We start from the raw sequence: 8142 nt of genomic DNA, 5'->3' as shown, positions 1-8142 counted from the left end.
GTATATAATTCAGTTTTCTAAATTACTAATATTTGAGTAATTTATTATTACTTGAAAGTTATAAAGTGATACATGTGGATCAATAGGAAATGTTCTTTGTGTTAGTTGATTCATTGGTTGTCAGACTTCAGGCGATTTTTAAAAGTCCTCTGAGCTTTGTTTACAACCTTGGAAATCATTTCTAAAAGTGGGAAATTATTTTATTCCAATACAACTTGTTTGACCTGGATTCACCCTAAGATTTGATTAAAAACAAGACACTTAATCCTCCTCGTGATAAAAGCAGATAATGTTAAATTACACGCAGAAAAACACTGCACACAACAGGACACAAAATGATCGAACAGCTGCAGCCCCTGAACAGTACAGTTACATAAACATGAATTAGTGGCGTTGTATCAAATCATATTTCAATAATCAGTAATCATTGTTAACAGTCGGAATTATTATTAGTATTATTGTTTATTATCATGGCACTTTATGTAAGCCGAGTTTGTCGTTATACAAACCACATGTGAGGGCTTTGAACAGAAAACTTGGTATCAGCACATGGTCGGCTGCTTGCGGCTATCACGGCTTTTTTTTATCTGATCTGGAAAAGTCTCCCTTGACTCCCTTGATGCAGCGAGGACACCGTCACAGATGTAATAGAAAATGGCAAAGGAAAACAACCCGGAGCCAAGGAACACATCCACTCTGTGTGTGGTGTGTGTGAGCTTGTGGTTTAAAAAAACATTTATCCTTTTCAAAAGCAGCAAAGTCTCCAAAAAAAGGCTTTTTATATTTTCTCTCCAAATAAATACTGGTTAGGTATCAGAGGACCGAGGAGAATGATGAGAGGAAAAGGAGGGGCATGACAGAAGGGGGTGACCAACAGGATTGGTGAGGGAAGTGTATTTTGCTGATAAAGGGAAAGGGTCGATTGTCCCCACCACTCTAGCGATAGTGGTGGATGCTATTAAGATAAAGGGATTAGACCTGCCACATCGCTGTCCTAGCTGCTATGACCTGAGAGACAGGTGGAGAGTATGGAGACTCCACTCGAGAAGGCTGGATGTCACTTTGCCTTAAAGTGACCAAAAGGGGCGATTAATATGGAGTTGCTGATTAAATAAAACATTGTTTGGATTAAGGGTAATCCAAGCAGCATTTTTCACCACGAGCAACTCTGTTGCAAGCTTAAAAAACAGTCAACCAAGACATCTTTATCAGCAGTGGCGGAAGTATTCAGACCCATCACACCCTCAGTATCACAGCACAACACTGCTAGTACACAAATAGAAGTCTGGCATACAACATGTATAGAGTAAAACTATTATATAAGAGAAATATAGCATACTTAAGGTATCAACAGTAAAATTACTCAACGCAGAGAAACGCCTTCTTTGAGAGTTATATTATTACATTTTCTATAAATTGATTAGTATCACTGATGCTTTCATGTGAACGCATCATTTTACTGTTGTAGTGGGTGGGGGATGAGTGCATTTTAACTGCTGTATACATGCTGCTGTTTGGAAATGTAATATAAAACAAAGCTTTAAATTTTATGAACTTTTTAATGTAAGTAACAAGTAACTGTAGTTTTTAAAACAAATTTAGTGGAGAAAAAGTCACACTTTGCATTAAAGGTTGAATTTCAGTTAAAGTACCTCAAATTTGTACTTGATGTACAATGTTATTTAAGGAAATGTACTTAGACACATATTTTTTGTGAGGCCTAATGGGTTTTCACCCTGAAGATGCCCCACAGACGATGAGACTAATTTAGCTTTCATACTGCTTATGACTTATTATTTCTGTTTTAGTTTCTTCTAGTAAACTATACTTTCACTATAGTGCTGTTTGTTCCAGATTTTTTTTTTTTACGATGCTCTCACTCAAATTATTTTTTTATGTAGCCTAGTTTTGCATGTTTGACAAAACAATTTAGAGTGGAAACGTTTTGCTCCTGTTAGCACGTCTCCGAGACCAGACTGTGTGAAGGCTTTTTAAAGAGCTGAAAGGATTTTCCATCCACATAGTGCTTTTTAATTACTGTTGCCAGGGGCGTCATACAAGCCAAAATTCTGGGGGGCAAAAGAAGAGAAGGGACCATATGGGTCAGAAAACTAAACCCCTGGGGTATCCCCACCAGAAGTTTTTTTGTGTTTTTAACATGTAATCGAAGCATTCTGGTGCATTCTGGTGAAGAAAAAAATGGAAAAAAAATCAACATTTATTTATGTTCAGGTGAATAGTAAAATTAGCAGAACAAGTTGTCATTATTTTTTTCACTTGGATGATGCATTTTTATCCAAAATGACGAATTTTGACGAGAAGTGACGAGTTTGTAGGTATGAGTATAAGTTGAAGTCAAATGTGAGCCTACATGTGAGGCATATGGGTTTTAGACGCATTAAAGCAAGGCACCAGACACACATTCAGCGATAGATTATAAAGGCATGACGCCACTGTTGCAACGGTACCAAACTAATTGAGAATCGTATGAAAATATTGCTTGTTCTTTTTAAAAGGATGGTCTTTGCTTCTTTAGAATTATGCTTGCTGAGGTTGTGCCTTGAAGACGAGTGTGGATTGAAGACGCCTGTTAAAAAGTCCACAGTGACCCCTGCAATCATGATGTATTTCCAACATATTCCACCTCGAAACGGTGATGCTGATTTACGAGACAAGAGCATGAGTTTTGTCTGAGGTTGGGTTCCTCTGAGCTAGTCAGCGCCAAGACCTCATATTGTGGCTTTTATGCCGCTGCTGTGCTTAATGACCTGTGTGCTTCTCTGAGGCCTATTAAACACATGCAGTAAATCAACAGAGGGGGAACATACCAGTTAATCACAGCCTTTGTTCCCGGGCCCGAGGGGAGGGACAATGAATCTCAACCGAACACCACTGAGCTGACAGACGGTGTGTACAGACAGCGAGCACTGTCATGTCAGACAGACAGACCGACCGTCTCAGAAGCCACCTGATATGTCCAACAACAATCAATGCTGGTATTTCGACCGGTCTCTACCGCAGCCTTACGTAACCGTGATTATATAGCATTGTTTTGTAAGAAGGGACACATGTTAAGATAGTTGCACCCCTCACAAAGTCACAATAAATAAGCTTCTTGCTTGTAAAAAAAAGAGAAATAAAATGGTTTGGCTTTAGCCCTATACATTGCAATTAAAAACTCAAATATTCTGCTGACTGCTGGCTAAATCCAACAGCACATAACACAGGATATAATTAACAGGGAGGAAGATGTAAAGCAATCATTACGACTGTAGTGTTCTCGTGCAGTGTGTTGTAACTCTGACTTAACACCGAGTTAAACCGTAGCCAATGAAGACAGAGTCGTAGTAAGGTTGACCATTTACTGTCACAATTCCTCATTAACAGACGGTGAAAACTGTAAATAAAAGGATACAAAAATACTGAGTGTACATTTTGACTAAACAGCATGTTGTACATAGTTGTAAATAATAATATAAACTGTATAACACTGTATGTAGACATTCTGATTGACAACAGGGCCGGCGGTAGGTGGAAGTCCAGACCCACTATCGGACGGACCTGTTCATTCGCTGTCCAAGAAAATGTCCAATAAAATTCAGACAATTAATTAATACTAAAGAATATACCATTACCATGCATTGCTTCTAATTGTATTATTGGGTCGGCAGGACAGCCTGCCTCCAAGTTACCCACCCGCTTATAGTAGTCACTTCTCAGCAGAGGTTAACTGATCACGTCACGTTCAAGTCCATGGCGTGCACAGTGTGTATTGAGTTTATTTAAAAATATTTGAAAATGGGGCTGCCCTCAGTTGCCCATGCACTGTGATAGTCTATAGCCTATTTCAGCCTCGTCTGTGGGAAAAAAGATAACTGGACAACAGAGTTATTCTGCTTCGGTCCTCTCACTGCATTTAAATTAATTCATCATATTACAGAAAAATATGTCCCGTAAAAGAAAAAGAGCACCAAGCCCATCCTAGAGGACCCTGCATAATATTTTATTTCAAATGTATATTTCTATGGAAAATCCATGTCTTTCTTCAATAGCTTCTAATTCATCCGACCCAGTGTCTCCAAATTATTTGTTCACACAAAATTCCTCAGATTTAGCCTCTTAATCTTGCTCTCAAAGTGCACCAGATTCATGCATTTCACTTTAAAAAGGTAAAAAAAAATCTCCCGGGGGGGCATACCCCCGGATCCCCCTAGCAGGGTCGTGACCTCGGGTGGCTACTATCTTAACCCAGCTAGAAATCAGAGGCAATAGTGGAAAGTAGTGTGTATAGTATATAGCTCTGGACTACCACCATCCAGGTTGCCCAGTCCCAAAGCTTTCTCTTCAATCAGCTCAGGCTGCCTACAGTTAATACTGCGATTAAGAAAAATAGATACATTATGTTGTATATAATGTATATTATATGTTATTCATAAACATTTTGGGAAAAAAAACATGCAAGAATCAAATCTCCCACACAGCAGCACTCAAAGTTTATTTGCATATTGTGTTCTACACAATTCACAGTAAATGTGCCAAAAAGCAGACGCAGAGATCTTGCAAGGACAAAAAAATTCTGCTCGCGCGCTCTATGCGCGCTCGCATCTTCGCTCTCCCTGAAAAGTGTGCCCACCTAAAATTTCTACAGGCCCACCCAAGTCTGACTTTCTAGAACCGGGCCTGATTGACAATTGCATTGTTTTTAGCTAGTACACAATTGCTATCCAAAGACGTTCTTAAACAACACATCAAACATCATTTTTAACTAAATCCACTGTGATATATTATCTTAAACTAGTGATGTTAGGTCCGACACGAAAGCCCCGAAGCCTGTGTCGCGCAAAGGGGGCGTGTCCAGATGAAGCCTGTCTCGTTTGTCACAGTACCACGTGACTAAAGACAAACGAAGCCCCGTTTTCTGAAATCATGCGACTGCCTCACTTTATATACTATCTATGCTCGCTACGTGAAATAAGAGAGCCACTGCCGTAACATACCAGCAGATGTCAGTATTCCTAAATGAGCTGTTAAATGGGGCTTTGTTGATCAGGCTTTTTGGTGAAGCATTTGGCCAGAAAGATTCGACACATTCACGGGGCTTCATCTCACCATCACTATCTTAAACATGTCCTCTATTGAGTAAACAAATTTACGGCATTGCCTCTTTGATGCTTTCAAGTGGATGCTAGCAGATTACATTCAGACGATGCACATGTCTGCCATTCCTTTTACACAGGTAAGATTTTAACAGGAAACGACGTCACAGGAAGTTGCTAAACCGGAAGTGACATAATCGCAAAGCTAAACCGTCAAAATAATATGAATTTATACCTTAGCTAATTTCAACTGTAAAGTAATTATCCACATCCCGTTTTTACATACAATTATTTCAGAAATAAATGCAAGAAAATTAAATGAATGCCTGGAGAGGCAACACAACGACCATGGTCAATCTGCAGGCAAAACAAAAAAAGAAAATCTCACGAAAAACAAAAAAAAGTTCAAATGAAAACTCTATTTGTTTAATGAAAACAACATTAGCATTGGATCCCTTTTTTTCACCGAAACATATAGACTTCCTTCAATAACAACCTTCTCTACTCTTTTTCTACTAGGATAGTTTCCAAGCAGCAAGCACACATTAGATATGCTGCCAGAGGCTTTTAGCAGAAGTTGAGCAGCCTTCTCCATCAAATACGTACAGTAGCATTCATCAACAATAGCCTAATTAAAAAGCTTTCAAGCATGTTTTTCAAATCCACCAATCACCCAACCAGTCCAGTATTTGTTTATGGCCTGTGTGAAAGCAGACATACACAGCAAACTAGATCTCCAATAATAACATTTGAGGTTCCCTACTTAAACATAATAAGACTTATTCCTGCAAAGCCAATGGTGTCTGCACTCCGGTATATAATGCAACATTGAGAATGGTGACAGCAGCTAAAGTAAAGATTTGACGTAAAGTTTGAAAAAAACGTTTTACGTTAGGTAGGGGAGACCGGGGTAAGTAGGTACACTTTTTACTCTAGTGAGAATTGCTCATCACCTAAACATCTTTCAATAGTCATTCCTACATTAAATTGAAGCTTAAGGTGTTGGCTTGAAATGTGAACCCCTCACTTTTTCTAACTTATTGTAATAAAGAAGAAATTTACCATCAAAGGCACTCTAACACTTTGTGACAACCAACCCCATCAAGGGGTCGGTTGTCACACACTATGGGGTTGTTTGTCACAATGTTATCTTTCTGGGAAAAATCTTAAAAAGGAGGCAAGAAAGCAGAACTACATTTGAAAGTTTAATTTCATTGTCAAGTTGAAAAATAGGCCTACATAACTTCATGCATCTTAACACAAAATGAGCAAGGAATTAACTAAAATGAAATTAATTTAAGACCAACCTACTGTATGTAACAACATAAAGAACACAACAAATAGGTCTAACAATGATAGCCTACTCAACTAGGATACACACATTCACTATCTGAGTTACAGTGATGGCAAATGTAGGGTCTGCTCACTCTAACTAAGCAGAGATTGTGTGCCCAATGGTTGCACATACAACACTTCTCCCTTACCTCCCCTGAACGGGTGCTGGAGAACATTTCCATACAAACCAAACACAAACTATCCTCTTCATCTGATGAAGATTCCTCCTCCTGTCTCTTTCTCTTCTGTTTCTTCTTCCCCAGCTGGTGTGGAGTGCACTGGCGTGCAGTAGCCTTGGAACTGGTCTAGTTTGGGATGCACTGGGTCGTTTTGATTTTGTTGCCCTTTTTCTCTTTTGCATGCTAGCTGCCTTTCCTGCTCAATTCTCTCCTTCTCTGGGGCGTCAGTGAGCATACAGCTTGACATTTTCTTTTGTTATTGGGTTCCTTTCCTGGCTGCACCCTTTGGATAACATGTGACAACCAACCCCCCAAAAATTGTGACGACCAACCCCAACTGGAATTTATTGCTAGCATTGAGGCCACCAACCATCTGACAACTAATTAGCTTGCTAAAAACAATCTAAACTATAGCTTACCCTTCACACTTTTTTAAGGTAAGAAGTGTTTTGTTATAAACCCATTGTGTAAAAGCCTAGAAGAAAAATGCTAAATATTTTCAATTTGACAAGAAAAACACTAACAGTCCTCTCACCTCAAATACAGCAGTCTAACTCCAAGGAAGACTATGTAGGTGACCTCTGATCCCAGTTGTGGATATTTACATATCAAAATTTAACAGACAGCGCCTTCTGGTTCCGAGATATAACGATTGTGACAACCTACCCGTGTGACAAATTACCCCGTTCTCCCCTAATTATGTAATGATAATTACCAAATGAAACGAGCAAACAAGCTGAGAATGCTGCAATACGGAGCAGAAAAGACAAACGATGCTGCCAAAAAGCAAAAGGTTGTGATTGCTGGAAATGTGAGAAAAAACCATAAAGCACTGATGTTCATTCACTTTTAGTGGAAACCCAAATGAGAAGAAACACATTAGTCATAGCAGATGCTCCCCTGCAAACAGGGATTAAATAAAGCAGCTCTCTTTTAGGGATATCCAGAAGCATTTATTTGACTTTTGACTTTCATTTCATGGCTCTTTGTCACAGTCACGTGTGCAGATGTATGAGTCTCCTGTTTACGGTCAACCTACCGCCATGCATGCGGGATGACGTCTTAGTTCAGAAATAAGAAACACTTTAATGTCCTGTTTATGTCCTTTCTGATTTTCCTGATTTCTGTGGGTAAGAGACATATCTCCAGATGTCCTTGTAGAACTGAAGGGTAGATTGTAACCAGGAACTGAAGATGGTGCCCACATGTGACCAAACTGCCTTACCTTAGAGTAAGAAATCCCAATGATTGAACCTAACGTGCACTACATTTAAAACCTATACTGTTAGAGCTGTGGTCAAATATATAGATCTACTGTGGAAATTCTAATAGCTTTTTAGATAAAATAAGGCTTGGTCCCAAGATTTCCCAATTGTCAAATGTATGGTTGTGCATGATGCATTCAAGATATTGCAGGTATAGCAGCTAGGAAATGGGATTAAAGGAGCAACACATTTGGTTATTTTAAAAACAATCATACCATATCTACCTGAATAGAAATCAGGATATAATGGAAATCAATGATATTGTGC

Source organism: Ammodytes marinus (assembly GCF_949987685.1).
Source record: "Ammodytes marinus genome assembly, chromosome: 4".
In the NCBI taxonomy this organism is placed as follows: domain Eukaryota; kingdom Metazoa; phylum Chordata; class Actinopteri; order Uranoscopiformes; family Ammodytidae; genus Ammodytes; species Ammodytes marinus.
This window is presented reverse-complemented; position numbering follows the sequence as displayed.